At 42.6% G+C, this 23751-nt stretch overlaps 1 protein-coding gene across 1 annotated transcript in view; it reads right to left on the bottom strand.

Annotated features, from left to right (window-relative positions):
• The window catches only part of gli1 (GLI family zinc finger 1), a 51700-nt gene that overhangs the window by 13429 nt on the left and 14520 nt on the right, over positions 1 to 23751 (bottom strand). The window lies entirely within an intron of this gene.

The raw sequence follows: 23751 nt of genomic DNA, 5'->3' as shown, positions 1-23751 counted from the left end.
AAAAACAGTTCAAGGGAAAAATAAACTTCTGAGTCTTTTTTTTTTTTTTTAAATAAACGGAGTTGATATAAATTAATAAATCTACTATGGAACAAAAAGAAGAAAATATAGTAACACTATAAATAGAAGTAATTTATTAAAATCATTACAAATAGTTTTTTAAAAGACCTGAATTCATTCAATTTTACTTAGAGTAAAAAACAAAAGACTAGAAGTCAAAGTCTGGATAGAAGGCTCTGTTCGTTTCTGTATACGAATCTGATGTTGAGCCCAAATCGGTCATTTCTTTGCACTCTCTTCTTTTAGTTAAGTTTTTCATGTTTTAAAATATACTTAGGTCAAACCCTTTAATCTCTCTTTTAAACTGAGTCCTCTCAAAGTGGCTCAAACGCTGCTGACAGACACTAAAAACCTGCCACAGCTGCTCATCCTGGATAGACAGAGGACACAAAAAGCTGGGTGTCGCCTTGAAGCTTAAAAGACGAGCGGTGAGGGGATGCTTGTACCAACAATATTAAAAACTGAGAGTAGAACAGAGCAGCTTCTTGTGTCAGGTAACTCTAGCTGAGGGATCCCACTAACAAGCACCTGGTCATTACATCCAACCACATCAGTGCAGGTACTAACTACTGTCGGCGCAGAGGCTTGTACGTGTTAACAGAGCTAATTAAGATGATGTCATAGCAACCACAGATGGAGACGCTTAAAAATCTTTATTGCTAAAGGTAAAAAAAAAAAAAAAATAATGGTTTCAGATCTTCCCTCTGATGCCACATTCTTTAGCTCTGCCCTTTAGTCCTTGTCATGTCATGCATGAGGAATCAAAATATCACATTGCTGTTGTTCATGTGACAAGTGTTCGAACCCAGTCTGGGAAAGCTGCCGTCCCTCTGCGGATGAAAGCTCCGTGGTCGCAGGGTAACAGGTTGCGAGGCCTGTTATGCAGTAGCACAAGTGTTAAAAGGGCAGTAGGGACCTATTTAAGCCCACAAGCCACCAGAGGGATTTGGCATGCAAAGTTAGCCAGTGCCTAAATGACGTGGGCGGTCTGGGGTTAATGGCACATATTCAGCACCAGCTTCAGATGTGTGTATGATAATTAGCCGGAAGTGCTAAATAGAGATCTCGACGAGCACCTCAGCTGTCCAGAACCAATAAATACCAAGAGAGAGGACTCCAGACAGCCTGACACACACACACACACACACACACACACACACACACACACACACACACACACACACACACACACACACACACACACACACACACACACACACACACACACACACACACACCTGTCAGTCTCACCAGGGGGTACCATAATATTCCAGTGGCCACCAAGTCGCCAGAGAATGTGTGTGTGTGTGTGTGTGCGGTGAAAATACAAGAAGCAGTTAGTACTGTGTAAGCCCAGCGGCAGGTGTGTGTGAGAAGAGAGATTTGGAAACAAGTGTATTTGCTGCTGGTGTGTGTGTGTGTGTGTGTGTGTGTGTGTGTGACATGAGAAATGGTTGTGTATCTCAGGGTAGAAGTGAATAATGTCAGCAGCATATTTTTTGAAAAACATGTGTGTGCGTATATGTGTGTGTGTGTCTCCTGGGAGCGATGCAGCAAGAGTGTGTTTGTGTGTTTTTGTGTGTTCTTGCTGTTGTAGCTTTATGTACATACTCACTCAACTGTGTTGTGTAATCAGTTTACAATCTTGAGTAAGTCAACAACAGTAAACCTGAGCTGCTCTGCCATCTTGAAATTCATTCTCAAGCAAATATACTTGTAGAGAGAAACATAATCCCACCTGCCACGATACAAACATACACAACATTAAGTCATACTTCTAAGGACACAACTTAATCTTGTAATACCAGAAATATTTAATGGAACATAGTAAAATAATAAGAAATATTATATAATTGATGGTATTTCTAAAAAAATATTTTGCCTGAATAGTTTCTTGTTGTCAGTTTTTAACTGTGTCATCATATTGAATATATTTGATTGAAAATCTATATATTTAATATTTCATGAGCACAGAGTGGAGATATGATCCACATATACATATTTACCATTTGAACTTTCCAATATTGGTTGCACACATATCAATGCACATACGAATGAAACAAATGTGTGAATGTGTAAAATGCGTATAAAGTCTATGGTATAAAACTGCCTGTGTATGTGTACATGTTGTATATGTTTGGAAAAATGACTTCACCATGATGGATGATTTCATACATCCGTGGTGCTGACACAGGTGTTGTGGCATCGTGCTATTTTAGGTCAATATCTTGTGAGAAACTCGAAGGGAGTCTGGTCCCTGGTGTAATTTGTGGTGCTGGGTTCGAGAGGGATGGGGCAGCATAAAAATTAAAAAGCCCCAAGGCCATAAATCACACGGCAAACTAAACAAGGCTGCTCCGCTGCGGCACAGCGAGCCGGGCAGGAGCCGGGGAGCCGAGGACGAGGACAGGAAGTGCAGCCACTTTGTACGACCAAAACCTCCAGCTTCACTAACCCCACAACATCATCACCAGCCCGTACAAATAAGACACACCTAAACCCGTCTAATCTTACACAGGCTGAACACCATCCACAGGAATCCAGTGTGACAAACTCACGAATAAAGAGTGAACAGGCTGAACAGGATCCACACAACATTAAGACTAATTTGACATTGTGTGCATGAACTAACAAATAATTTCCACATTCATTTATTTATCTATATATCGTTATTTTTAATTAATTAATCAATTTATTCTTTTTAAGAAAAGTCATTATAGGCCTATGTGAGGAAAGTTTTCAGTGCAAAGTAATTTCTAAGCTGGATATATATTATGGATTACTTGAAGAACAAAAAAGGTTAAAATAATTTTTAAAAGGGAATTCATAATAAATTGTAAATCCAAGCACAACTTCTGATTTTTAAAACATACTGTAACTGTACTGTGTTTCCAAAGTGAGACCAACTCATGACATTTTTTTTTATATTTCTGGATTGTGAAATTAGCTGAGCTCAGTTACTGGATACTTTTAAACGAGCTTAAGTCCTGACTGTGGTTTATCCATTCCAGTTTATACTTGTCTAGTTACCAAACCAACACAGCTTTCCACCAAAAAATAAAATATGTTTTTTATATCCCTGATGGACTGTTGCTCATTCCCTATCAAGAGCCAACTACTGACGCTGTAAAAAAACCCACACCATTCAGCAAAAGCTAAAACTAAACTACAACAAAAATACTCAGGCTTTTCTCTGAGGGGGTCAATCATGTACAGATTTATGTAACCTCTAAAAGAAGATAGATCACATTCCTCTTTCGAAGAAAAAGGTTTAATCCACAAACAATAAAACGCACATTGACTCAGTTTAATAGACTCAGACAGTCTGGAGCAGTCGAACATGCTCTGGCATGAGCAGGAGCTCATGGTGGCTTAAAGCAGATAATTGCCTGAACTGACATTGTACCGACTGTGTGACTTTCACACATGAAGTTTCCTGAAAATTCCCAGAGGGGCTGGACAGCAGGAAGTCTGGGACAGTCCAAATGGTTCACCTCATTGGTAGCTTATGGTAGCTAATGCTAGCAAACTTAAAGTAGATAAGGGCCAACAACAGACATTTCGCTGACTGTATAACTCTTTTTTCTACTCCTGCGACTGTTTCACTACATCGTTACTATATAATTTACGATTGTAGATGCTTAATTGTAATTAAGTCGTAGCACAAGTAGAAAAGAGTCACAAAGTCAGTGAACTGTCTCTGTCATGCTACACGGCAAAATCAATCAAATTTACCGACGTTTTTGGACTCAAGCTAACGTTAGCTGCAATGTTCATGCTACACCAAGTAGCTGCTTTCAGACATGCACTGAACTCCGCAGATCCTCCATATTTTCTCCGGAGGAGGTGCATGTGTAAACGCAAACATCTCTGGGTGAAAAAAGCAGTGACACAGATGTAGAAGACACAGACGAAGATGTCCAGAGAGGTTTTGGCGATGACACCGGTGTCTGTGTGTTGTCAAGAAAATCACGTGATCTCCACAGCGGAGTTAATATGTCACTTCCTGCCTCTGTCTGCTCCACCCGGCTGCTCCACCTCTCGCCCGAATAATGCGGAGGATTTGATGCTGTTGTGAACGCGTCTGTATAGAGAACTTCCCGTTGTGATGTGCATGTGTGAAAAGCAAACTGTGTGTAAAGTCCGGACCCAATTTGTCCGAACATTCCCCTATAATATCAACATTGACCGGGATGCCTCAGTGAGTCTATCAGTGCTTTCTGCTGAATACATCTCATCTCTTCTTTATTACGTGGCTTTGATCAGACTGCATCATTCCTCCTGACGGCCTCTGCTGTGAACTAAGTTCACTTCTCAGGTGATAGTTTGTGTGTGTGATACACAAAGAGACGCATTGTTTGGTTTTTACATCCTTTGGCCATTTTGTGACGTTCCCATAAAGTCTGGGGCCTCCTCCTCCTCCTCCTTCTCCTCCTCCCTCCCGCCAGAGAGGAGAAGACTTTTCCACAGGTCACCGGTCTCGACAGACAAAAGCGCCTGATCTGATCCGGCCCCGGCTCCACTCGGCCTCTGCACTGCTTCACTCTTGGGTGTAACATTAAACTGGGGCTCACACATGTCCCCCCCCGCCTGCTCCCTCCCCAGCCAAACGTAAAGAAGACGCTGTATTTACTGACGAACCCTCTCCTCTTAAGCCTCATTTCTCCTCGACTCTCAGTAGGGAATGTGCATATGTGTATAACTTTACACACTCAACACAAAACCCGACACGTCTTTGGGGTACTTTGTGTAGTGTAAACACACATCTGGAAGTATTGTGTAAAGTGTCTTTCCCCTCCAGCCTCTCCATTGTTCCTTTTCTTTCATCCTCTCGTTCTGCCTTTTCCAGTCTCTCTGCCTTTATCACTATCTCTGACTATCTTCTGCTCGCTCTTCTCCTCCCCCCCCTCTCCCTCTCCCTCTCTCCCTCAGCTCATTCCAGCTCTTGCGACCTCTCCCTCGCCCCTCCCCCTGCTGGCGGAGCTGCAGTCGAGGTGGGTGTTCTCTGGCTGTTATGACTTGAGAGACGATAATGGCAGCTATAATGTAGCCAGCCGTTCCTGATGTGGCTGGGCTTGTGGGAGATTCTGTTGTGTTAGGGCTGGAGACTGAGTGAGGGAGGGAGGGCGGGGGGGACGAAGGCGGGGCTCGGGCCCTCAGCCAACCACAGTCCAGATTCTACTTCATTTTCTTTTTTGTCCCCCCCCCACCCAACTCTCTTCTGTCTTTCTCTCCTCACCCACTGACTTTTTTCGAGCCCAGTTGTTTTCGTTCAGTGGTAAACTTTGTTTTCAAATTCTGCCTTTGCTTTTGTAACCCCCCACCCCCACCCAACACAGACTACTCTCCCCTGCTCCCCTGCTTTTCTCCCCCACCCTCCCTCCCCTGTGTTTTTACCCCTTTTACCCACACTGGGTGAATTCCTTACAGCTGCTGTAATGTGATGGGGGCCAGTGGTGTGACCACTGAAAGGCCACAGGGCTGGAGACATCACTGTAATGTACAATAAGCCCTATTCACTGACCTGCTGCAGCGGAGATTAATGTCATATCTACTTATGAGCAGCCATTTTGAGTTTGATCGAAGCCGCTTTAATCTCTCTTAAGTCTAAAACTGACATTTTCAAGAGGTATTGAACAGGAATAAGTACAACAAGTGAAGAAAAGCAGCTGTTTAATACTTTACCACTAAGACAGCAACTATTTAGTGATGTTGTACCGTATAAACAGGAATTTACTGTTGTTTAATGCACCTGAGATCCATGTTCTGATACCAGCTTCGGAAATGCCTCCGATACTGCAAAAATCTCTGATCCAATACCACAATTATACTAATTTCTCCCAAATAAAACTCTGATTTTCTTTTCCTGGAAATCACTTCTTCTTGTTCGCTAGCTAAACTGTCAGGAGGTGGAAAATCACACCATCTCGAACAATATGTTGGAATATTAAAACATGCAAAAAAAAGATTAATTATTTTTACTATGACTAAAACTGATGAAATTAGTTATTTAAGATTAGATATTTTTATTTACAGAGTTCTGCCAGGTTTACAGCCTGACAGAGGTTTACAGTTTCTGGCATGGAGCATCACTTTGGCTATTTTAAAAGTACACTTTGCATAATTGTATAAATTTTACAATATCAATAGAGCTGCCTGCTGCAAATTGTCTCATATATGTAGGAAGGATTCCCGAATTTTTACTGACTACAACAGCAAACATTTCATGAATGTATAAACATGATCCATTGCAAGTGACCAATACAAACAGAGGAGGGAGGGCTAACTGGCTAGCCGCTTGTTTTTCCTTCATGATACGTCATTTGTACCGGAAGTTATAGCTGGGATGGGTAAAGCAGATATGATGCAATTAAAAGGGACTAAAATGAAACGTCCTACTACCCTGAATAAAACGAGGGATTTCTCTGGGTCTGTTGTTGGAAACATTTTGGATAATGTAAGTACACGTGTCCACGAAAACATGTAACACACCTCTAGTTGTTTTTAGACATTTTGATGAAGAATTGCTTCACATTCTATCTTTAATAAATTAAAATCAACAGATTATCAGCAGATAATTAAAAGGAAATGTGATTTCTAGCCATTAAGTGCCTCGCTCATACGACAATGACGCTAATGATCTTGGGTTCAAGAGTGAAAACTACAAACTTGTTTAATCCAGTAGTCGTGTTGAGAGAGGAGAATCCCTGAAGCCCTAAACTAATGTTTACTAGCCTGGTGCTGTGGTTTAATACAGTCAACACTGTAGCCCTGGTTTCAACCCGCTGGTTCACACCTCACATATCCCGTACTGTAAACTGTGGGCTGAGGAAGCCGTGGTGCTGATGTCTCACTGCTGGGGTTCTCACCTTGTCGAAATGGTAGAATGAAACGTTGATCCCTTGTTGCTACACGGACGGAGTGACTGATGACAGACAGCGGGGCACCGGAGGGCTCGAGCGCGGCACCTTCCACTGAGCCGGGAGTCGAGCTCCACCAAGCGCGTTACACAAAAGTTTAAAGCTTAGGTGACTTTTTTGATTTGTAAATTTGAGGCATGTCAGAAACTCAGAATCTGATTCAGCACGATGAAACTTTACGCTGAGAGCGACAGGGAAAGAAACTTTGCAACAATAAAGAGGTGGAAAGCAAGTGCAGTGATAAAAAAACAATTTAAAAGCAAAAGGCACTCTCATTTACTCATGCTGCTTTTGTACGCATTGGCTGTGCAGTCCTGATTACTGTTTTAGCTCCTTTTTAACTGTTGGCTTGATCCGTCGGTGACTTGATAGTGTTTGTTTTAGGATTAGGAGTGGTTCACCTCTCCGTGTTTTCATTTGCCTGTACAAGCGCCGTGTTGTGCCGCCAGCCACCGAGCGGCTTTCTCCGAGGCAGTTTGGACGTTTAACATTTGTCAGGTTTCAGGAGCTTAACCGATGTACTGTATCTCTCAGGCGGACAGACGTGTGGGTTCGCAGCCCATGTGAGTGTCTTTCCTTCACCCTAACTTGCTGTTCCCTCTCTCCTCCACACGCCCACGTTTGCTCCGTCCTCTCTCCAGGCCACCCACCCGCCATCCTGCACATACCTGTGGTTTCCTGTACCCTGCTCCCCTCCTCTCCCCCCTCCTCTTTTCTTTACCTCAACTCTCTTCAACCCCCCCCCTACTCTCTCCTCTGTCTCTCATGTAACATCAAACTCTTGTCTTGTCTCCTACTTCTTCTACTTCTCCTGCATGTCAGCGTATCATGTACGCAACGCCCCGACCACAAATATTTCTTTGAACTCCTTTTAAGGAGGAGAGCCGGAGGAAACAAGGGGGGAGGGGAAAAAGGAGGGAGAGAGGGATGGATGGATAAAGCAGATGAGGAGAGGTTGATTCACACAGCTGGCTCCCAGCTGTAGGCCGAGGTAGCATGTAGCACAGCGCTATCTATAAACAACAAGGAGCCCAACCCCCATTTTCAAGAAAGAACGAACAGAGCTTTGTCATCGTAAATCCAGCCCAGCAGTCCTCTAGACCTTCACCGGTGCTCCTGAACGCCACCCAGCTGCTTGTTGCTCTGTTCCTCCCCGTCCTCTCTGCAGCTTTACATCATTTTCTCTCCTGGCTTTTGTCCACTCTGCTCATCAGCTCTGAGGCCGGACTGTCAGCGAGGCAGTTACAGTACAAATCCAGGTCTTGTAAATCTTCTCCAGTCAGTCAACTCCCTGACACAAGCACAAAGAAAGTGTCCTGAGCAGAAACTCGCTGCAGCTCGCTGATACACACTGAAACAGCGAGGGACCCGCAGCAGTGAACAAAAACCAGATAATAATCTGTTTGGTTTATAGCAAGACCACAGTGATTATAAGAAAAATAATAATCCTAACAGTCTTGGGTGGGCAGGCGATATTTATAGCTGGCCGGCTGCTACTTATATTCCTTAGCTGTATAACACAGCTGGAAGCGAGGGAGGAGAGAGAGGAGGTGGAAAACTCATGAAGAAAAAGAGACAGAGGAAAGAGAGACACAGGGGCTCCAGGGGATGGAGGGAGAGGGAGAGAGAGAGAGTGTGCGGGGGCGGACATCCAATGCATGTGTGTGGCTGAGAGTGAGACACACAATGAAAGGCAGAGAGAGAGACATGGATGGAGAGTACACGACGCGAGCCTGCATTTGTGTTGATGCGCGTGCGTCTGTTTGTCTTCGGCGAGCGGAAGAAACCGCGGCGACGAGGACAGCTGCAGACGGCCTGCAGGCCACCAGACGAGCGCAGTGACCACAGCTCTGAGAGACTCTCACAGAGGGGACACGAGGAGAAGCATGACTCAGACAGCACAGAGAAATCAAACCACACAGGTCGGATTGATCAAGAGAGCAGCCATGTTGAATTTATTTTTCATTACTGGGCTTTTGTTTCAGGGTCCTTTGCTGTGCAGGTGATCACACAGGAGAAGAATATGGATGGAAAGTAAAGCAGATTCTGATGTATAGATTTAAAGGAAAGGTCAAAGGTCAGAAAGGTAGACAAGTGTCATATCAAATGTAGAACAAAAAGTTGAAAGAAGCTGTTTCTCATCTTTAGTTTGGCATGGCAGATTAAGTTGGAGGGTTTATGTTTTCTCTAATAGGAACATGAAAATATGTCAACCTTCTTACTATGTCAGAGTTACAGTTGATTTACTTAAAGACTGAAATTGGAGCTAAGGCAACAAAGAAAACCTGTGTCTGTTTCCTAATGTAAAGAGGACAAATCTGACCATGGACTGAAAGAAGAGGACACAACACCGATGTTTGCTTTTTGCTTGTTTTCAATATATATATTTTGGATTCTCCTGGAGGGTCAATACTCACGTCGGAACAAAACCTCAACACCGGCTCCAGCACAACAGCAATCAGGCTCAAACTAATATGGACTCATGGGTCTTTTTTATGTATTTATTCACGTTTCTTGAATCCATTGATTTCCAAACCCTCTAGAATGAATTGAAGCTTCTCTATGTGGCTGATGATGTGCAAAAATTGAGAAGTCACAAACTGAAGTCCAGCTGTTACAGTTAGATAGTAAAAGAAGCTTTCAACCAATTTTGCAAGGCACTACCACAAAACTTGTTGGACCAGATATTTATTCTCTTCTTTTATTCCATGCATTTGTCTCCTATGTTTAAATTTAGCACCTTCAGTTAAAGATTTATGTTTGTAAATGTAGCCTCGAGCTGCCAGCTTCAAGCAGAAATGAGGAGAGGTCTGGCTCTGACTCTGCACCTGTAGATTATTTTATTTTCAAACTTATATTTTACACTTTGAGGCGTAGAATTGGTGAAATCACCTTTAACAAAGGCACCATCATTCTACCAGGGTCTTTTATTTTGAAATCCTGACAAATGAAACTCAGTGGGAAATCATTAATTTTATACAAATCCGGGTTTTTCTGCCAAGCAAACCAGTCTCTGTCTCTGTGTGTGTTTTTATCTCTTCCTCTCCTCAGCGTGTAAACTGTACTTAAATTTGTCCGAGCAGCTGAACACACATGTGGAGACTTGTCTCCATCACTTCACTGTTATAGGACTAAACGTGCACACCTGTGTGTGTTTGTGTGTTCCTCCTCGATAAGGGTCATTGTACTACATGGTGTTATATCATCACTTTCATGCTCGTTCTTTCTTCCAGCCTGCCACCTCTCTCTCTCTCTCTCTCTCTCTTTTTTTTTTTCAAGTTTTCATTTTGATGTCTGTCCTGTCTGAACTTAAACATGCAAATCAAGACTTTGTTCATGCTTGAATTTGTCTCAGCCCACAACTCATCTCCCCTGTGCACCTGAGGAATCTGCAGTAAACTATAACTCGCAGCAGAACTGATGACGGCTGCGATCTGACGACAAATCTGATGATGCAACACAGCAGGGACGGAAAAATGATGTGCTCCCTTTTCATTCTGTTGCCATTCAGTTACACAAACCTCATCAATTTGCACAGCGAAACAAATTACAGAGTGTGTTTGGATCATATACACTCAGACATACTGTGAAATTTGCACTTCTCCTGTGTGGTCCGCCTCGGAGCTGCTGACTTCATAACTAATATATCGCAGGCGTTTAGTTTAATACCCAGATGTTGGTAGGGGCAAGGCATCCGGGCTGCGTTAGCTTTTAATTGGCTGGGATCCATGTGACTCAGGAGCACACACACACACACACACACACACACACACACAGAGTTTCCCTAAACGAATGAAAAGGTTGGCCGGGCTCTGACAGAGCACCAGTCTCAGGCGCTGTCAGGAAGAGGCGAGTCATGGCTGTCCTGAGGACTCTACAAACTAAACAAATGCAACACACACCCATGCACATACACTCACAGAGATCCAAGGACTCACTGACGACACACACTGCGGAGGGTTGCACCGAGCAGCGGCCATGATATCTGCCGAGGTGATTATTATAGCATGGAATAAAGAGATGCACGTTAGGGAACGACAGAGTGAGACAAAGGGAGGGAAATGGTGTTTGGATCTAAAGAGGACGAATCACACAATGATAAGCTGCTATATTACATTTCTTGGATAAATGTTACACAGTAAAGCGAGGTAATTGTTTGTGTGTGTGTGTGTGAGAGACAGAGAAAGTGAGAGAGAAAGGAGAGTGCATCTTCCCACTGGGGCTGTAATTAAGTGGCATTAACATAACTGAAAGGCAACAAATCAGCTAATCAGTGAATTGGAGGGGTGAGGATCTGAAAACACACACACACACACTCACACACACACACACACACACACACACACACACACACTAAGGCTTATAATTGTCTACAGTTTTGCTCTCAAATAAACAGCCGCACAAAGCAGTGAGATCAAAAACACATGAGGAATGTCAACAATCTAAACTGCGGCTCATTTAAATTGATTGTGAAAATCCTTAATTTGGGAATTTCACCAGATTTTCTCATTCCAAGCCTCGAGACCACACACACACACACACACACACACACACACTCAGACTTTCTCCTCCAGTTTTGTCACTTATTGTAAGTCACTGAAGTGTGAGCTCCACACATTAGGCCCGATAACAAGACTTCAGTCTGACCTGGAGCAGTCACTCAGACTTCTCTTTGGAGCAGCCACTTGTTGAATGCACGCGAGTCCTCCACCACTTGTTTGGAACACACAACTTGCCAGAAAAACAAAAGGAGGGAAAACATGTTTTTTTGGCTGCCATATTTCTTTCTCTGTCTTTGCAGGACTTCAGCTTTTTACTGGCTCATGTTTGTCACAACAGTGTGCATCGTGAAAAAATGTGAAAAGCGAAGGATTACTTGCGTGAAAGTAAATGTTATGAATAATGTAAACAGCTTTCTGAATTCTGTCATCGCAGCATATCTGGCACTCCCACACGCTCCTGGACACATGCTAGATGAAACATGTGTTTTCCAAATGGGCCTGTTTCCTGATCAAAGATGTCAAAGCTCACGCGATATGGAAATGAGGGAAGTTCAGGGTTTAATGCAGAGTATCACAACTGAGAGGGCAACATAGCCGTGTGTTCAACTTCAGTCCACATGAGAACAAACACCAAAACCATCGATGAGCCTCCAGTAAATACATCCATATGGTGTGTATTCATAATACATGTCATTTTTATCAAGTATGATCCAAAGTTTCACCCCAGGACATCTGCGATTCTGAAGTTTAGACAACAAAAGCACTTTGCTTAAAATTAGGGAAAGACCATAAATGTGGTTAACAAATGTTGGCTTTGGTTTGTACATGTTGTGACGGAATTCTTTTTCTGCATAAAATCAGACCACAAGAGCTGTGAGTGCCCAAAACCTAACCATTCAAAAGTTTAATAATCTGCAGTTGCATGTGGACACTGTTGTTTTGCTAAAGCGGATTTTCCCCAGATTCCTCATCACGTTGATAGAAAACTTAGTCCGGCTGTATTTACCACTTGCCGTAATTGCAAAAACATGATTCTTAGGTGACGCGGTTGCTACGTTTCTGATATTAGAGGCACATTGACAACCTGTGGCAGTAACGTGTTGTAGCAGTGCAGCAATACAAGAGAGGAAGAACCTAAACAGACATAAACAATGAGGTTTCAACGCTCTTTAAAAATCTTTGCAAATGTTTCTTTAAATGCATTCAATGTGTTTTGTAGGTCTTACGGATATGTGCAGTGTGCAGTAACGTAAACATAAGTGTGTTGGTTTACAACGAAAACTGCACAGGATGCGTTAATCCTATGTGACGTGTAAAGTGAGAATCAGACAGATAATCAGTTATCTACTTGTTAAAAGACACTTTTCAGCTGGAACCAGAAATGGTTCCCACATCAGACTTTTTTTCTTCTTCTTCTGTGCATCATAAACCTGCTGGTTACAGCTCTGGAATAAGTGATGTCAGTTGGAGGGGAAGTAACAGATAAAAGCAAACACTTCCAGTCAAACACTTCCCACACAAAGCACATCGACTGAAAATCTTAATAAACACCAAAAGCAACACAAAAAACTGCAGCACAGAGAAATGAGAGAATGAACTGAAGAAGATCCCTACGTCTTCATGTTGGTGTTTATAACATGTTTATAACATGCACGTGTGTGTGAGATCCATCAGTTGAGTTGTGTTTTTTAAGGAAAATGTGTACGTTTGTAGCATGTCCTGGTTCAGAGTGATAGCGCTGGTGGCAGAACTTTCCCTGAAAAGCACCAACTAAATAAGTTTGGTGCCACCGATGATTACAAATGATGTAAACTGATAAACAAGCCTTTAAACTTTATTCTCATCTTGTCCTCTGACAGAAAACAATATTATAATCCTGATGAAAAGGAATCACATCCTATTTGTATTCTGAAACGCATTAATTTCTTTGTTTACAGAAAAATAGACAAACAAGCAGAAACCACTAACTCTTCCTACTCAATATAAATGTCCACACACAATCAGTCTGAATCGATATCACTGATTTTCATTTACATTCAGTCACAGTGTGATAACGTTGTTCCAGTGTCTGTCAAACGCTGCAGTTTTCATCGGCAACTGCACGAGTTGTTTTGCAACCACAGAGGTTTTCTGCCATGTGTGCATGTAAACACTGATCCTATCTCATGCATGAGGAAGGGGCTCCCTTTCACTGCGTCTCAGCCCTGAATTCCACTCTGTATCTCCATGCAGTGCTCAGTGATGCGCAGAGAGCACACACACACACACACACACACACACACACACACACACACACACACACACACACACACACACACACACACACATTAACACTCACTCTCTCTATAAAACAGACTCAAGCATATAAAGGGATGTTGTACACAGTTTGCACTTATTTACATGTTAACTGTCATATATAAACTGACCAGAGATGTAGCCAACACATGCAAAAACAAACACACACACACACACAAGCAAAAACAGACACACAGGGAACAGAGAGGGCGGGCGACGGCCCTGATGACCCAAAGGACCTGATGTGACAAACACAAAAAGAACGGCACAGTTTACGTCACCAGCTAGTGAATGGCTCACTAAAGACACACATTCACACACACACACACGCCTTGTGTCTGCATTGGTGGAGGATTCTTCCTTTAGACGGCTGTGACAGTTTTGGAACTACAACTACTAAGGACTTAAAGTGAACAGTGGCCACTCACTCTGGTCGAGCGTTACATTCTCCACTGACTTTAATGACATCCGCCTATACGATTACATAACTCTGCATTCACTCCATGTCTGAGTTACCTTAATCACTACTTTCCAAGTTTTAAAAACTGTTCACTTTAATATCCAAATTGTCACAATCAAAAAAGTAGCTGCAAGTATGCTTTTTCAGATGATCCCATTCAGAATCCCTCTCCGTCAATATATTTCTGACGTGGGATGTGTTGCACTGTGCCTGAACATTTCTGCAACAGCGAGACCATCCGACATCCAACTATTTCCTCTTCCAGGAGACTGAATGAAAGTCTTAAAATCAGATTTAAATTACTTTTCATCTCAAAATGAAAAAGTTGATGTTTAAATAAATGTGTTATGGTAAACGGAAGCCTCCTCAGAAGTAGACTCCTGTACCAAATTATGTGTTTAGTTAACAATTAGAGACAATATGCCATTTTAAATGTCCTCTTCTACTTCTCATTCAGATTTACTTGTTTCACATTTAGAATATATCGTAACCTTTGATAATTATTGTTCTATTAAAAATAGGTTATCACACTGGTCTCAGGTGGATGCACAATATGTTATTTTGAAGAAATACACACACATAGACTCTGTCTCTCTCAATTAATGAAACTCTTTATAAACTTTCTAAACTCTTAAAAAAACCTGAACTTTTGGACCTGACGTCGGGGAAATTAAAGACAAAAAAAAAGTAGAGAACACACGTTTACCAGCGTTTCCTGTAGAGAGAGAGAGAGAGAGAGAGAGAGAAAAAAAAAAGAGGTAAAGTGATTCAGTTGAGACGGAAAAAATCTGGCGGCAGTAATGTTGCTGTGCAGCGAGTGACTCAGAGTCTGTGTGTGGTATTCATGCCCTCCTTTCTCTTTTACAAAGGAGGAGTGGGGGGAATGAGACGGGATAGAAAGAAAGAGAGAAAGACGGGGACGGAGAGGTGGAGAAAATGAGGGTGACAAAGAGTAACAACGGAAGAACAAGAAGAGAGTTGATGGAAGAGGAGGACCAGAAAAAAGAGGAGAGAGAGAGAGAGAGAGAGAGGGAGAGAGAGAGAGAGAGAGAGAGAGAGAGAGAGAGAGAGAGCGCGCTGAGCGGTACTATGCTTGAGCAGTCCTTTTGACTGACAAGAGAAGGATTGGGGAGCCATTGTTGAGATCCCATTCCTCACTGTACCGGCTGACCTTATCAATTCAGGGTCATCCGGAACAATGCTGAACGCTCCCTTAAGTTCTCGCTCGTTCAGTGATGAGGCCGGCGTCGCAAACAGAAAACACAGGTGTGAACACAGGAGTCATGACGAAGTACGATATCCTCTGCACTCATGTGTTGATGGAAAAAAAACACTGTAATTTATTGTTTAGTTCCGACTTTGGCAAACATTTTGACCACTTTTTTCATGGGGTTCATTAAAAATAAATTTTATTATATCTTAATTTGATAATTATTGGGGTTGGAGCCCTCTGGTTGAGGGTTAAGAACAGAGGATGTTGCACCTCGTTAAGCCCCATGAGACAAATTGTGATTTGTGAAAATGGGCTTTCCAAATAAAATGTTATTGATTGATTGAAAACTATCCAACTTTTGTTATTTCAAGCAGAATATAAATCATTGATGCAGTTTAGCCTCGTACAGTTTAGTGATTAATACAATAAAAGTACTGCCAAATTACAAAATCATGAACATGTCATTAAACAGTGACATCACAGGTGAATAACTACCTGGATTTGAGGATTTAATCGTGAGAATAGAAACAGTCAAATCTCTGTTCATACAGTAACACGTCCTACATGTAAAATCCCCTCATGAATTTTGCATGAAACCCTGAAGTTGTTATCATTCCTTCATACACTGTAAAAGATTTATCCTCCAGGCCGACTGGACTGAAAAAGAAAAAGTCCACCTGTGCGACAGAGAGAAAGAAAAACCCTCTTCTCGGGTCACCAGACGTTTTTTATTCATTACCAGCTATAAAGCCTGACAAAGAGAAGGCTTCTAGCCCTTCATCTGCCTCTTCACTCCCTCGCTCCCTCTCTCCCTTCGACTCTTCACAGAGAACAGAGAGGGGGAATCATTCAGTGGCTGAAAAGGTTAAAGTCTAGCCGGGGCCTGGAGCTCCTGCGTCTGCCAGGGGCACCTGAAGAGGGGCAAACATTTACTGGCAAAGAAAAAAGAGGGAGAGGAAAAAAAATCAACAGCCTGCCCGAGAGCTGCAGGGTCCACGGTGAGTGGCGGTGTAGGGCCCTTGGAGAGTTTGTCTTGTAATTGAGTCAATTGTTGACCCCTGTTCAGTCGGCCTCGGCAAAACTTGGGGAAGGGAAGGCCAAGCCGAATAATTAATGTCCTCTCTCCTTCTCTCCCTCTCGCTTTTCATCTATCCATCTTCTACTTCTCCTTACACCCCTCCCTTTACCTTCCCTTCTTCTCCGTTGTCTCTCAGGATAATTGTGCCGTGAGTCAAAGGCAGTCATTTTGGGTGGGGGGCTGTTCAGGGATCTGCTAAGGCTTACAATCTTCCTTTCACCCCAAATCTTTCTTACACTCCCCTCCCACCCCCTCCAACACTCGCCCTCGCTTCTCTCCTGCATTCTCCTCCTTTTTCATTCCTCCTTTTGTTTGCACCGTGGGATGAATTTTAATCACTCCGCTCTCTACCTCCGATCCCAGTTCCCCCCTCATTCGTTCCCCCAGTCTGGCCACTCATTCCCTGTTTCCAACGTGTATACATCCCTCCGTCTCTCCTTACCACTCCTCCGCCGATCAGCCCCTGAAAACCAGATATAGCCCTTTGATGACGAGAGGAAGGGATATTTGTCACTCCAGGTTTAGCACGGGCCAAATGTCTTTTAACGGGGACAGGGGCAGGCGAGAGAGAGGAGGAGAGAGATGGCGAGAATAACAAAAAGAGGGAGTTTTAGGGAGGGAGAGGGGACGTGGCAGGACAAAGAGAGAAGGGTTGCATTCTGTTTGTGGAGAGCGATCATTTTTAAATGCCTCCTTCATTTGAGAACACTTTGTTTGCACAAGGGCTCTAGTGTGGTGCTCCTATTGTGGCGACTTATCCCGAGGGACAGTGTGAGCCAGGGACACTGTTGTCATTCACATTTCACACATTTACTAATTAGCAAGTGCCCTTAACAAGGAAAGAAATGCATTAATACAACCCTAAGTGAGAGTAAATGGAAATGATCACGAGAGGGAGCGAGTTTAATATCGACTGAGATTAGCAGGTAAAAGAATAGTCACCGAAGCTAAAAGCCACTGCAGCCAACAAAAAGGTTTCCTGACCAGCCAGACGGGGACACTATTTTTATTTTTATTTTTTTACAAGGTCCCACAGTCCTTCCTCATTTCCTCTCCGCAGACCACAAGCGGTCGGCAGGAACATTTGTCCCGGGCTTACTGCTCGTACCAGCTGAAAAGATTTACAACAGACACGAGAGGCTCAGACAACTCCTCAGTTCTTTATGGTGATGCCAGGCTATGGGCGCAATAAATTATGGAACAAGTTCATTAACACACGCACGGTCAACTCGTGACCCCTGTGGCATGATTTCATGTACAGTGTGTTTGCAGAGGGGGGAAAGCAACTTAAGTCGTTTACAAATACGAGGCACTGGTTTCACGCTGCCTCCATTCTTTATACTTCTACTCCACTTCATTCCAGAATGATTTTTTTTACTTTATCAATAATTATCCCAATATAATAGTCAATAATTGTTTTTGCTGTTTGTCATCCTCTGCTCATAAAAAGCACTTCAGGAGGAGCAAAAATCAGTCTTTAAACTAAAAGCTTTTTTTCTGATGTTGTATTTGTCATTTTTAAGCCTGCACATAAAAAGTGGAAGTCTGAAAAAGTTTAGTCAATTTTATTATCTACTTTCTGTACTTTTTCTTACATTTACTGCCTTTATTTGACAGGAATACAGCGAGTCGGGGGATTTCATGCAGTGAGCGGCTCAACCAGCCCAGGACTGGAAAACAAGAAGAAGCTGTTCCAGGCATTTGTTCCCATGTGGTATGTGTTAAAGCCATCCAGATATCCGTTTGACCTCTGTCTGTTCTTTAAGGTTAAGTGAGGATACAGTGTGTTTTGCAGATCTGTAAATAAATCATTTAGAAAAATCTCCTAATATATTGCATTTTTTAGGATTAAAGCACTCTGCGACGCTAATCTGATAAACCAATCATTATAACACAATAAAGGGGAAATTTTGAAAGGCAATTCGACATAATGTGTGCTTTTATTTCTATTTTGCTGATAATACACTTGGAATTTTAAAAGCTGAACTTTTATTTATAGAACATTTTTATTTATAAATCTTTTTATAAATACTCCATTGTGGTAGCTTACTGCTGCTGCTTCTCAAATCAAGTCTCGGAATACTTCTGTCACGCCGTGTGTTGGTGTGTTTATGTGCACGTAGATATCCAGACACAGATATCTATTCACCTCTGAGTAGCATAACCTGGAGCGTGAAAAGCACCACACACACACACACACACACACACACACACACACACACACACACACACACACACACACACACACACACACACACACACACACACACACACACTTTCCTCTGATGTTACGCAGTGAGAGTCGAATCCTGACTGCCTCCCTCTCTCCCCTCCTCACTATCCGCAGCCCTCCTTGTGGAGTGTTTGTTAGGAAATCCTGAACAAACCGCAGCTGTTTGTTCTCTCTTTGTCAATGACGGGTTTTTATAGACTTCTACTATTGACAATTGCGCGACTCCTGTTGGCCTCACACAAGCTGGATAACGCTGTGCAAATAGGTGTATGTACACACACATTCACAGTCTGTCCGAAACATGCTCACAACCTGCGTCCGACTCACCCCGTGCACACTGTGGGGGGGGGGCAGAGGGTTAGAAAGAGAATTATTTCCCTTGTATCAATGCAAATAGATGTAAAAGCTACAGTAAAACAAAAAAGTACAGAACCATAGGTGTTGTTATGCTGCCACATAAGACTGCAGCTTTCTGGTTGGATTTAGCTCTCAGGATAATGGAATTGCACTGCAGAGATTTTGTTCCATTCAACTATAAGAGCATCGGTGAGGTTGAACACTGACTTTGGGCGATGACGCCTGAATCACAAGCTACATCCACACTTCTATGTTTTCTTTTGAAAATGAAAACAATCTCCAACCACAGCAGCGTTTTTGCTCCATATCAGTTTTAATCCCTGTCGCCCCCATACTAACATGCCTGAAAACACAGATATACACGTGACCACTTGTGTACACAGGATATGCTGGAGCCAGTGTACACAGGAAGTACACAGCAATTGGTTGTTAGTTGTTAGTTGCAGAAGGAGCTACACAACAAATAAGTACAGACATAGTCTGTAGAGTTCTGATTTTCTCTTCTTTGTGTTTTAATTTCCAGCAGACTCGGGCACAGGAAGTGCATTGCTGCCTCCCGCCGGTTAAAAACACATTTGGTCTTTGCCAGCAGAGACGATGTACGTGTTTATTTGCACACAGAGCAGGGACGTGAGATCCGATTCCATCGGTCATTCTGAGCACATGTGGAGGCACATTCTGCTGCCAGGTGTGAACTGACATACTCAGAGCTGCCTACTTGAGATCGGCTCACCCCGGACGCATGTTAATGTCAGGTATGAACGGGGCCCCAGAGCGAAAATAGCGCTGAAAGGGGGAGATGAAGAGACACAGGGTGCAAGACAGCGACAGAAAGAGAGAGGGAGAGAGAATTAAAAAAACGGGAGCGGAGCAGAACCTCTCTGTCAATGGAGGAGATCATGGATGCCAGTAGGGGGCTCAGCCTTCAGCACAATAGACCTCCAGCTGAGCCAAGACCCCTAATACCCATACTCCTATTTCACACATCTTTTCAAAGCACCCACACAAGCCACATCCTCCTCCCCCTGCCCCGATACTCTGGCCGTGCAGCGTGATTGCAGCTGGGTGACAATAGCGAGAAAACTCTCAGTGGTGCAACTAGGGGCCATCCGGGGACTCACACAGGGGCCATCAGGGGCCATCAGGGGCCATCAGGACACCTTGTCTTTGTGTATTGGAAGACAATGGCAACATTGCAGGAACAGTAGTAAAAGCTTCCTCTGTCCTGGCAGGGAGCTGCTAAGAATGACAGGGGCATCAAGTGTCGGTGATAAATGGGTCATTATCATCTGATCTAAGGTGAAGTGTGGAGCTGATAATGAGTCTCTGTGTCAAAATCACAGTTGCCAGCCTGTTGTTCTGCCTCTCGAATGACTTTTACAAGTGCCCGAGGACAATTGGTGTTAGTCAAAGTGAAGCTGCCTCCGAGCTAAAGGCGTTTCTGACGACAAAATACCCGGATCATGGAAGTAAATACAAAAAAACAGCTTCAGGCTCAACTCCTACAAGGCTAAAACATTTAGAAAGTAATGAATACTGTAAAATAATAATCATAATTTGGGCGATTTCCTTACTATTACAAGACCTGCTACTAAAATATTTTTTAAAAATTATTCCTGACAGTACTTATTAGAGTTCTTGGAGTGTTCTGGGTGTGATCTGGACCGTGCAATGACAGAGGCATGCAAACATTTCTCTTCTGCCAAAAAAACATCTTTAAAAAAAAAAAAAACGAATCACTGGGAGTGGGGAGGAAAAATATACCTCAACATCCTGGGCAGCTCCGAGGGAATTCTGGCTCAGAACCAACAACTAGGAAACGGTTGAAGAAGGCCGGACTTTGTGGAGCAATAGTGTACGGTGCATAGTGATGGGTGTTAGGTAACCAAAAAATTGGTTTACATTGGCAGATGTGGCTAGTTTGTGAATAAAGTCCGTTTTTCTTTTACATCAAGCTGTCAGGATACCTTAGGAATTCAAATTTTATATGGGAAGGCATTTTTTTCCCCCGCAAATTGGGTTGTGTTTAAGATTGTTTGTCTGTTATTTAGCAGGATTAGGCAAAAACTACTGGACAGATTACTGAAAAACTTTTAATACGGATGTTCTTTGACATTGTTAGATAGAGGGTTTTTTTTACATTTTAATTGATTTTTCAGAGAATAAGTAATGGGTCTTGAGGAAAATCCAGGCACATTTAGGGGATATTTATATTTAAATGTTTTATTTTCTAGACCCACATTAAAATCTGGGTCTAGTGATTTTTATATGTGGTTTCATTAGGGGGCTATTGGGCCTTGGGAGTGGTTTGCGTTCTCTGACTGCCATTTTAGTTTCTAATAAAGTTAATAGTATGAAAACATTGGCAGTTTCATTTCCAAGGAGCTCATGGAATCAGTATCCTTAGAGCTTTATCAGGCAACTAACCCTCAGTCACCTATAGCTTAGCTCCACCAGCCTCTCAACCCAGCTACTGGTCTCGCCTCGAGCGGACCCCCCTCCTCCATTTACAAGGCCCTTCAGTGGCCGGCCGGTTGCTAGACAATGTGCTTGGTTACGCGGGTTATGTAAAGACCCTCCTGCACACAAAAGCCAATGTGGGCGCCTGTTATGTGCAGCTCTTCAGAGCCCCGGGTCAGTTAGCAGAAGAGCTCTGGCGCTAACACTCCAAGTTAAAAACGTTTGCTCTTCAGTATGTTTACTGAGAGGAGAGGAAGAGGAGAGGAGAGGAGAGGAGAAACCAGTGAATTATCTTCCACTTGCTAATTTTACTTCCCCCCAGCTTCCAAACTCCACTTGGCTGAGGTTAAACCAACTCTCTTGTTGACCTGAGGGTGTATTACAGTTTGTGTAAGGAAAGGTGAGCGTGTGAAAGTATATGCATGTGTTCGTATTAAGGGCGTAACAGTCCAAAAATCCACAACTTGATTCAGACCTCAGACTTTGATTTGTGAGCCACACAGCTTACTAAAATGTTTCCACACTAACTTCAAACTTTCACTGCGTGTTTGATCAGTCAATCAGGAACGGACCAAAATAGTTATGTGACATATGCAGATATAAGATTTATAAAAAATAAGGCCTAAGGAAAAAAGGAAAATATATGTTAGCAAGTTGCAGTACGCACATGAACAGTAGGGGCAGTGTAGGGGCAGAATGCAAATTCGTAAATTCTATATGGTCTTAGTTCTGTGGTGTGCCCTCTAGTGGAATACTCAGACACGCGTAGTACACAACAAAAATGTAATGTTTTAGAGCTGTAAAAAATGTATTTGTTATAAACTTTAATTTTGTAAAGAAAAAATAGGATGAGTTTTATAAACAATGTTTTATTTTCGGTTGTCGAGGAAAATCACCTTCTGCCATATCTCTAATATTGGAACATGACTATTACATCCATGGATGAAATATTGAATATCATGAATATCTGTTAAAATGCTTCTAGCAGGTGTAAAATAAATTTTAAATACAGTAAACGTTCAATCAGAGAAACACAACATGTGTCTGTGTGCACATGGTGACAACAGACACCGAGAGGCCTCCAGGCATCGACATGGTGGTAAACCACACACCTCAGACACACCACCAGTCTGCTCTGATGGCCGACCAGCAGGGGAAGACGTGCTCAGGTGAAAGTGAGCCACTGTATGTGTAAACACTTCAAAGTGAAGACACACGGAAAAACACGTAGATCATGTTTTTATACCACAAACTGTGGAACAAACATGTGAACAGCCAAAGTACATTTTTAACATTTATCAGTTAATCAGGAATTGGCAGATTAAGTAGAGTAACGTCACTTAGAAACCAACTACCATAATTTTACTATCAGCTCTAAATATGTTTGTCCCTCTCTCACAAACAATTTTTTTTTGCCAATAGACATTTTTATGATTAATGTACATCTTTTTTTAATCATTTATATGCCTGTTAGACCGGATCCCTTTTTTTACTCTTCATTATTACCAAAGACGTGTCATGATGTAGTTTAAACGATCTAAACACATGAATTTAACACATTGGGTTTACAAGGTCCATGTTTTTCTACATTACAATTTCAAAGCACATGCACACATCAAAGGCAGAACAATGACTTCACAACTCTGGGAATCGACCCTTCCGAGGAGCACGTGAATGCACAGAGAGAAACAACTCTAATAAATATTATCTGATGTGAAAACTGCCTCTTTAGAATGTTAAGTCTTAGCAATATAAAAATCCACATTTTCATTTCCTCTTTGTCTCCAAAAAAACTCCATCTGTGAGCTGTTGTCTTCTTTTTTCGGGGGAACACACACACTTTTCCTGTGTTTATCTCTTGCTGAATGAACAGTTTGACACTAATAAATAGCACCGGTGATGTGCAAGTATCGCGTTTACGTACTGTTTATTTTTCCTTTGCAACAAGAGATAGTGAATGTTTTACAGAGACTTTTACATTTCGGAGACTTTCCGCTGCCATCCCCGAGAAAAAACTCCGAGACAAAGTTGTGTTTAGGCAACCTGAGGTGAACCTGGTCGGCCTGTGAACTCCTACTAATTGAATTTTTCACCACGTCCTAGACAGTTACCTCCACCCACAGAGAGAAAGCACTTGTATCTCTGCACATGTAAACACACACACACACACACA

The sequence above is a fragment of the Hippoglossus stenolepis genome, chromosome 3 (genome assembly GCF_022539355.2).
Source record: "Hippoglossus stenolepis isolate QCI-W04-F060 chromosome 3, HSTE1.2, whole genome shotgun sequence".
NCBI classification, from domain to species: Eukaryota; Metazoa; Chordata; class Actinopteri; order Pleuronectiformes; family Pleuronectidae; genus Hippoglossus; species Hippoglossus stenolepis.
This window is presented reverse-complemented; position numbering and strand designations above follow the sequence as displayed.